Source organism: Beta vulgaris, chromosome 3, assembly GCF_026745355.1.
Source record: "Beta vulgaris subsp. vulgaris cultivar EL10 chromosome 3, EL10.2, whole genome shotgun sequence".
In the NCBI taxonomy this organism is placed as follows: Eukaryota; Viridiplantae; Streptophyta; class Magnoliopsida; order Caryophyllales; family Amaranthaceae; genus Beta; species Beta vulgaris.
This window is the reverse complement of record NC_079204.1, coordinates 15,093,089-15,102,643: the sequence shown is the minus strand read 5'-3', so window position 1 is coordinate 15,102,643 and position 9,555 is coordinate 15,093,089.

The window sequence follows — 9,555 nt, the reverse complement described above, 5'->3', positions numbered from 1 at the left end:
GACATAGGAGTGAAGATGGCGAAGCTGGTAGAAGGGAAGATGTAAGAGAGGGATTTAGGCAACTTCAGGTTAGGTATAAATTGAGAGAGGTCATTGAGAGAGAGAAAAGGTTGGGACGCTTATTTAAGTATAGATATACTGGGCCAATGGGATAACTTTGGGCCTTAAAACTTTTAGTTCAGCAAAACTGACCCGGTCTGAGAAGAACCGGAGCACTTAATAAAAACTGATTCGGTTCTCCTCCCACCTGGATCAGTTTAGTGCGTGGCCAAAAGTTGCACAAAAAAGAAACAAACTTACTGATCCGGTTTTGGGATAATTGAATCAGTTTGCTTGTGACATTTAAAGTTTTTGCGCTATTATATGTACCCATATGAACATCAAGGCCTTACAAAAGGACATCTATTCTACTAAGTTCATTAAGAATATATTCTTCTTTTTGCCAAAGATATAAGTCATAACTTCCTCAATTTTAAAATTTATTTTAGTTGTGAGATCTCAACACCATTAAGTATCCTTAGTAGTCTGATCTTGTCGAACTAAATTGATAAAAGAAGTAAATGCTAATAGTTAAAACAAAAGTCTACAAATTTATGATACAATAAGCATGTTCTTTTGAACACATAATGTACATATTTTAATAATACAATGAACATGTTCTCAAGCATACGATGAATATATGACCTAATATAACAAGCATCTGACTAAAATGATTTCAATGAAGCACATGTTGATAATACAATAAACATGGACCCAAAAATGTGCAATTCATACTTGTATATACTATAAGGAACATCATATAATCATACAAAAAAACATTTAAACAAATTATGTCACACTTCTGTAGACAAAGATATGATAGTTAACCCGTCATTATATCGTTATTTCATTGAACATATTACAAACACACAATCAACTTATGACTGGAATGTAATGAAAATCTGACCAACATATATTCAGCAAACACATGCTAATAGAACAATGAACATATGCTAGAATTTATGTTATTATTACAATTAATCTATGCCCGAACGCAAATATATGACAAAAATACCTAACATTTGAATAAACACACATTAAACATATGACTAAATGTAAGGAACATCTGACTAATATGAACTCAATGAACACAAGATGATAATACAACGAACATATATTAACTGTATAATGGACATTAATTATTACGTATTTTGGCTGCACTTTTCCCCTCATGTACTTGTTTTGAAAATCCCCGAAGGGGATGCCGAACTCGTTCGTTGGATCCTTCCTCTTGTTCACTGGGCCCTCCCTTTTGTTCACCGGATGCTTGGTTTAATGAAGTCGCGTTTTGTGCTTCTTTGACTTGTGTTTTGAACACTACGCACCATGCTCATGGTGGAACCGTGTATGTCATCTACTAATTGTATCATCAGTGGAAAAAACTTTCAGCTGAATCATTTAGTTTATGAACCGCAAAAGAAGAGAAAAATTGAAATAGGGGAGAATCACTTCATTTTTTAGTTCAATAAACCATGTTCATTACATAAGTTTTGTCAACTTGATAATCCGCTCACATTTCTAATACATATTCACTTTAATTTAACCTTTGCAATATTCGCATATTATATCCATCTTGATCATGATTTTAACATTTAGTGCTAAATTATCTATTATATAATGGCTGTGTATTGTTTTTGCCACTAAAAAATGAGAGAAGCAAATTTTTACCCATAACACTACTCCTTATCACATATCACTAACAAGTGATACAATTTATTACATAACCCCATTGTAAATTTTCGTCAAACTTAGTCAAAGAATATATATAGTGATTTTTTTCCTTTTTGCACGGTGTACAAGATGTACTTTTAACCTTTGATATCTCCAATTTCGTATTCGATAAAAGTAAAAAAAATTGATATTACGAAAGTACACATTGAGGCGAACCTAACAAGATCCATATGAATATATTTTTTTGGTAAATATGAAAATATTTGGTCAAATTAAAGATTCAAAGTTTGACCTCAAGAAAAAGAAACAACCACTTTATTACAAAACCGAGGGAGTATATTTTAGATGATGATCAGTTGACCACTCCTTTTCTAATAACAGAAAGTAGTAAGCAGTCTTAATTTCTGATTATTTGCATGAAGATTAAGGTGTATGCATGCATTAATGCAAGGCTTTTCTCTAATATTCTATGTCAAGTGTTAAAATATGAGTAATTGAGTATAGTTTACCCGGGGTAGATATTTTACGCGCATCTCTATGCCTAGGTAATTGCATACGGGATTCATCATATTTGTTCCCTTAGCGAAGGAACTACTCCAAAGTTCAGCCTGAGTTTATGTAATGTTTTGCATACATTTGATAAAAATTAAATTTGATCATACGATGAGACTATATCATTTTTTTTTGGACATCAAGAAAACATACAATAAGCAAAAAAGTAATTAATAAGAAAGCAATTAAAGGCGGAGTAACGGTAGTTGCCCCTGTCTGGCACGAGTAGCTAGAGCATGAGCCAGTTGAACCTGTGAACGGTCGACCTATGTAATTCGACACCATTCAAATTGTTGAGCGATCGAGCGAATATCACAGAGCGTCCAAGTGATTGAAATTGGATATGTCAGTGGTTTAAGTAGGATGCGGACGATAATCTCAGAATCTGTATGCACTGATATTTTTTGATAACCTTGTCCTTGTGCCCAAAGCAAGGCCTGAAGACATGCCTTAGCTTCAGTGAGGAGAGCAGAGTCTGCATGAATACAAATGCCTTCCCCTGCCTGAGTGTGATTGCTAACATTGTCAGCCAGCCACGCAATACCTGCCAAGGATGACGAAGAAAACCATGACCCATCAACCTGAATGTGTAGTTGCGGAACCCCGCAAAGAGAAGAACCGAAATGTGCCATAAGAAATCCTGGTGGACCAGGCCCTTCATCTATAATGTGATGAGGAAGCATGGGCCTGGCAAGGAAGGTGATATGTTGTGTCATGACTTGTTGTGCAAGGGAGTGTAGGATGTCACCACCAGGCCTGACGTTGTAAATAACCAAATTATTCCGACAGTGCCAGATCGTCCACAATGTGGCTACAAAAACAGGAAGACGGTCCCCAGAATAGCCATCCATGCGATAAAGATATAAAATCCATGCAATAAGCCAGTCTTTGAAGGAGACGTAAATGACTGAGTTGGAAATAATACCCAACTGACTGGTCCGCCAGGCTGTAATAGCTAGGGGGCATATCCTGAATAGATGTTGGAAGGTCTCAGGTTCCAGCGCACAACAAGGGCAAGCAGTCGAGACTGACATTCCCCGAGCTGAAAGATTAGCAACTGTTGTGCCAAAGTTTCCATAGAAAAATCTTCCACTTAGGCATGATGCGCAGACCCCATAAAATGCGAAAAAATTTCGAATTCGGAGGGGGTGTCATGCTATAGATTTCAATTTGTCGAGATAGTAAATAGTACCCAGATTTAGTTGTGTAGTTGCCCGAAGCTGTGTGAGGCCAATACGGGAGATCAGACTGAGCCTCCAGGCTTGGCAATTCTAAACCTCGGATAGCGCAGGTCGTCTCTAGAGTGAAAAGACAATGAAGTCGGGGGATATTCCACCCTTGCTGATGCGGTAAGATGAGGGACCCAACAGTTACAGTAGCCGCAGTTCGTAGTGTAATCTGATCTCGGTATATCGGTTTTTGACCATTAACCCATCTATTCTGACCCGCCCGTAGAGTTGAATTAACCCAATTTTCCAAGCATAATTATCAAGAAGGATCTTTTCAGCTTGGCTTAAACCCCGCGCTCCCCAAGATCTCTGGCCTTTTGAAGGATATAACGTAGACAAAGGCGAATGAGTATGTAGCGGAGTGGATGCGAAGACCTTGTTGATGAGTAGTTTCGAATTCTGATGAATACGCCAGACTTTTTTTTATCAGTAATGCACGGTTGTGAAACGTCACGTTACGTAGTCCGAGTCCCCCAGCACCTTTTGGCATATTCAAAATGTCCTTCCGTCGCCATGCAATTCCCGTACCTGAAGGTTTAGTCCAGAAAAATCTAGCAACCATGGCATCCACCTTGTTAGCAATGGTTGTAGGAAGCAAAAACACGGAGAGGATGTGAGCAAGTGAAGCAATGAGAACGGAGTTTATAAGGATCAGCTTGCCAGCTTGGGATATGGGGGAGTTACTCCATGCAGTAATACGTTGTGAGATTTTATCCAATAAATAAGTGAAATGCTGAGTCTTTGTCCCCTGAATGTCCACTGGTGTGCCGAGATATGTGCCCATAGAACTTTTAGCCTCCAACTTGAGAATGCTTTTATACTCATTAATCAGACCGTGCGGAATATTAGGGTTAAATTTAACATAGGACTTGGTTAGGCTTAGCATTTGACCCGAGATCATGCAGAAACGTTCCAGAAGTCTTGAAACTTTCGTACAGGATGTAGCAGAAGCCTTGAAGAAAAGAACAGCATCATCAGCAAAAAAAAAAGATGTGATATAGGAGGTGTATACCTGTGTGCTTTTATCCCGTCAAAGTGTCGAATGTCCGTAGCCAGTGTTATCATACGAGACAAGATATCCATACAGAACAGGAACAAATACGGGTAAATGGGGTCCCCCTGCCGTAGACCGCATTGGGGAGTGAAAGCCTCCGAAACCTGTCCATTTACCAGAATTCGATATGTGACAGTAGAGATACATTGATTAATCAACCGTATCCAATGTTCAGGAAACCCATACGCTCGGAGGACGTTTAAAAGAAACACCCAATCAACACGATCATAGGCCTTAGTCATGTCAAGTTTGAGGGCGGCAAGATGAACGTTGCCGCGCCGGTGTTTATTGATAACGTGAGTGAGCTCATGACTAATCAAAATGTTGTCATCCATATGGCGTCCCAAAATAAAAGCACTTTGATATTCACTGATCAGGTCCTGTAGCAGTGGCCGCAACCGATTTACCAAACATTTTGACGCACATTTGTAAATTGTATTGCATAAGCTAATTGGCCGAAATTGCGTAACCTCTTCAGGATTAGGACCTTTAGGTAACAAGACAATAAGCGATTGGTTCCATTCCCGCAAAACGAATCTGGTGTTAAGAAAGCGACTAACCGCCTGGAATACCTGTACCCCTAGCAGGTCCAGTGAGTTTTAAAAAATTCTGCCGTAAAACCGTCTAACCCTGGAGACTTGGCATTCCCAATCCCAAACATTGCATCATGAACTTCTGATTCTGAAAACGGAAGGAGTTGTTGTTGCTGGATAGCAGATAGGTGTGGAAGATTTAGTTCTAGAAGCAGTAACCCAATATTTTCCTAATGAGACTATATCTTGATGAGCTAGAAAAGTGCATAAAAAGCCAAATCTAAAACTTCAATTCAATTGATTCTAATAATCCAATTTTTGGATTATTCGCTCAAATTGTAAGTTAAAAGTACAAGGCAACACAATAGATTGTTAATTACATATTCTGTTTAGAGTTTGTTGTTCTACCATCACAATAGTCTGTGAGTTGTAAGAAAGCTAGGATTTAACAAGAATTTATTAAAATAAATGAATTATATATAGTTGTATTATTCTTATCCTCTCTAATCTCTTCATCACTTATTCTAATTTCTAAGTCGTGACATTAAAAATTCAATCATAAATTTTTTGACCACTTAATATGATATGTGTAACTTTTCAAAGAAATAAGAGATAAAACAAAAAGAAATTAAAAATTACAAAAAGGAAAGAAAAAAGTCAGATTATGTGTAAATCAACTAAAGATTGATTTATTCAAGAAATAATCAAGAGATGACTTATTTTTAGCGGACGAGACAAAGGTTAACTTATTATTGACATTATTCCTTTACATTATTCACATAATTAACTTTGATGACCATGTTCTTTTACTAATATATGAAAAAAAATTATTATGTCAAGTGTTACTGGATCCGTTTCCATGACTTTTTTAGAAATATAAAACTTTATAATTTTTACAGCTAGTCAATAATCAACGATAATATTAACGATCAAAGTTGTGCATTGAGAAAATGTGAAAGTCAAGCAAACCCACTAAGAGAAAAACAAAGAGAGTATCAACCCACTGTTCTTTTGGACATATTTTAAGTTTATTTTAGTTCAATTTAGTTTCGCCCAATTAAGTTTAGTTTAGTTCGATTTGATGCTATTATTGTTGCTATTATAATTATAATTATTATAATAATAAAAATTGTTAATATAATAATCATTATTATAATTACTAATAATGATTATAATTACTCTAATTAATAATAATGATTATAATTATTAAAATACTATTATAACAATAATTATTATTAGCATTATTACAATAACAATAACAATATATAATTATTAATATGATATTTATTATTATTAATTATTTATTATTAAAATTACAATTAAAATTGTAATCGTAATTATTAATTATTATACTTATTAATTACTATTAATATTTATTGGATTTATGTAAATATTGTATATTAGGCTTGGGCTTGTTTGTGTTTGTGGCCCAACATTAGTTTGTATATATAATGTTTAGTCATAATTAATGATGGCGAGACAATCATTAAACTCTTAACATGGTATCAGGCCTAAGTTAGGGGACGCTGATCTTACTCATTCTGTTCCTTTGCTTTTCTATGGCTGGCGGTGGTGGAGACGTCGGCGGTAGTGGTGGCAGTATTGGCAGTGTTAGTGATGCCAAAATCGATCCCTCTTCTCACTATTTAGGATCTCATGATGGTCCGGGTAATATTAGTACTCATGTAGTTTTTCGTGGCAATAATTTCGAAGAATGGTCTCGTTCTCCTCGATTGTCTCTTCTGGGCCGACATAAATTTGAATTTCTTGACGGAACCATCACTAAACCTACTGATTCGAAGAAACTAGATTGGAGGTGTCTCCAAGCCATGTTAGTTCAATGGATTCTTAACACTTTTATTCTCGTTGGGCGCTGGTTCGCAGCCTAATTCGCAAGGTCAAATTTTGATGGTTGTATCTTGCGTTTTAGGCATCGTCTATAGGCGTGTGATCTATCGTTGTGAAGATCTTCAAGGCTAGTTTCCAATGAAACTTGAATCACTTCCATTCCATTTGTAGAATTTGAGTTATGGTCAAAAGAGTGAACATGTGTTGGTTTTTATCACTTCGGAAATAATGCATTTTTCCGTTTTCAACTCAAATTTACTCTCCAAATATATGCCGCGATCCTCATGGAAGCTACTTCACATAATATGATTATAAGAAACAAGATAAGAATCCACGAACACAAATTCATCGATCAAAAGCCACCAGTCATCAACTCCCTTTACAAGAATTATCCAATTCATCCGAAATTGCTTCAAAAACGTCCAAATAATAGCTATGAAACTATCTGAAATATTAAGAAAACCACAAACGAAGCGTAATAGAGCAAATAATAAATAATCCATGCTAATGACAACTAAAATGCATATATATGAATTAATATGTTCTAAAAATGCAACCTAAATATGCTTAAAAACTCTATATTAAAATGATTTATCACTCCCTCATTCTTCAGACCTTCAGCGTCTATCTCTCTCATTCTTCTCCCTCTTCTCTCATTCACTCGGTCTCTCTCATTCTTCTCCCTCCTCACTCAGTCTCCTTCTCACTCATCCTTCCTCTCACATTCGTTCTTCTCTCAGATCTATCTTCAAAAGAGATCCCTCCATTTCAGGCTTCAGCGTCCTTCCAACACTAGACGTCGATTTCAGCGTCCTTCCACAATCTCATGCAGCGGAAGCATCTCTTTCTCAAATGAAGCCTTCTCGCCGTCGTTAATTTTCTCCCATCCAACTGTCTGAACCGCTTCATATTCCGCATCATCAGCCGCAAATTCAATCGCTCTGGCGCTCGTCTGTTCCTACAAGCCTGTTGCTCGCCCGTTCACAAGAAGCCCGTCGTTCGTCCTTCTCACACGAAGCCTTCTCGCTGCCGTTCTGAAACCGTAAACCACAAGCTTGTTTTTTCTCCGAAGACTTCGTTTTTTTTATTTCAGATTTTGCGGCCTTCTTGTTCGTTACGGTTTAGTTTCTTAGTTTTTTTTAATTTGTTTCTTAATTTTTTATTTCAGTTTCTTAATTTTTTTTAGTTTGTTTTTCTTAGATTTTGTTTCTCTTTTTCATTTGTTTTTCCTAGTTTTATGTCTCTTTTGTAATTGGTGTTTGTAACATGTAGTGGATTGTCTTGTAACTATGTTTATATAATAGTACTATAACTAAAAAAAAATTACGCTTTGAGAAATGAAAAAAAATTACCTTGTTGTGCATCCATTGTTATGGTTTTGGGAAGAAACCGCAGCAATAGACCTGTATTTTTAATATTAGAAAAATACTTGTTGTTGCGGTTTTGGTTAGTAACCGCAGCAATAGGTTGCTCTATTGATGCGGTCAAAAACCGCGGCAATAGAAATTATCTATTGCTGCGGTTAAAAACTGCGACAATAGAAATTACCTATTGTTGCACCCTTAATTGCGACGCGGCTAAAACCGCAGCAATAGGCCACTTAATGTCCGTCGCAACATGCAATTATTCTACTAGTGACAAATGACTGTTTCTCGCTCTTTTTGCTGAAGTCGAATACCGCTTTATGAGCTTTGTAACTTGTATTGTGATAGCCAATCAGCTTTGTGTCTTGCAAAGAATCTGGTATTCTATGAGCGTACTAAACATATTGAGGTGGATTGTCATTTTTTGCGCAACGCCATTCAGGATGGTACAATTTTCCCTTCACATGCTCCTACAAATTTGCAATGGGCGGATATTTTTACTAAGGTTTTAGGCCACCAACAATTTTCTTTTCTTTTTCGCAAATTGGCAATTTGTGATATTCATGCTCCAACTTGAGGGGAGGTATTGGATTTATGTAAAGATTGTATATTAGGCTTGGGTTTTTTTGTGTTCGTGGCCCAACGTTAGTGTGTATATATAACGTTTAGTCATAATCAATGAAGGCAAGGCAATCATTAAACTCTTAACAATATTACTATTAATTATTCATATTAATTATTATTAGTAATAATAATAAGATTATTATTATAAATATTATTATTAATAATAATACTAATATTTTAATATTAATAATCAATAATCAATAATAATAATAATAATAATAATAATAATAATAATAATAATAATAATAATAATAATAATAATAAGTTTAGTTTAGTTTAGTTCGTTTCATTTCAATTTCATTTCTCCCACTCCAAAAAAACAGGGACCAAGTTAATATGCTTTCAGCCATCATGGTTTACTAGCAGAATCTATACTAATATATTAAAAGGCGTTCATAAGAATGTCTATGTGCCATGTGGCACTATCCTCTAAGACTTGCACTATTTTCACGCAAAACGACCTCTCAAATATAAAAAAAAAAAAAATATTGTGTGGTTAGAAAGTATCGAACATGTGACCTTTGAAAGGAAAAACGAGAACTTAACCATTGATCCAACATAACATTATTGATTTATATTTTAAAATAAAATATAATAGGAAAAATTGACAAAAATAAGCCAACCTTTACCCGGTCTTCCAC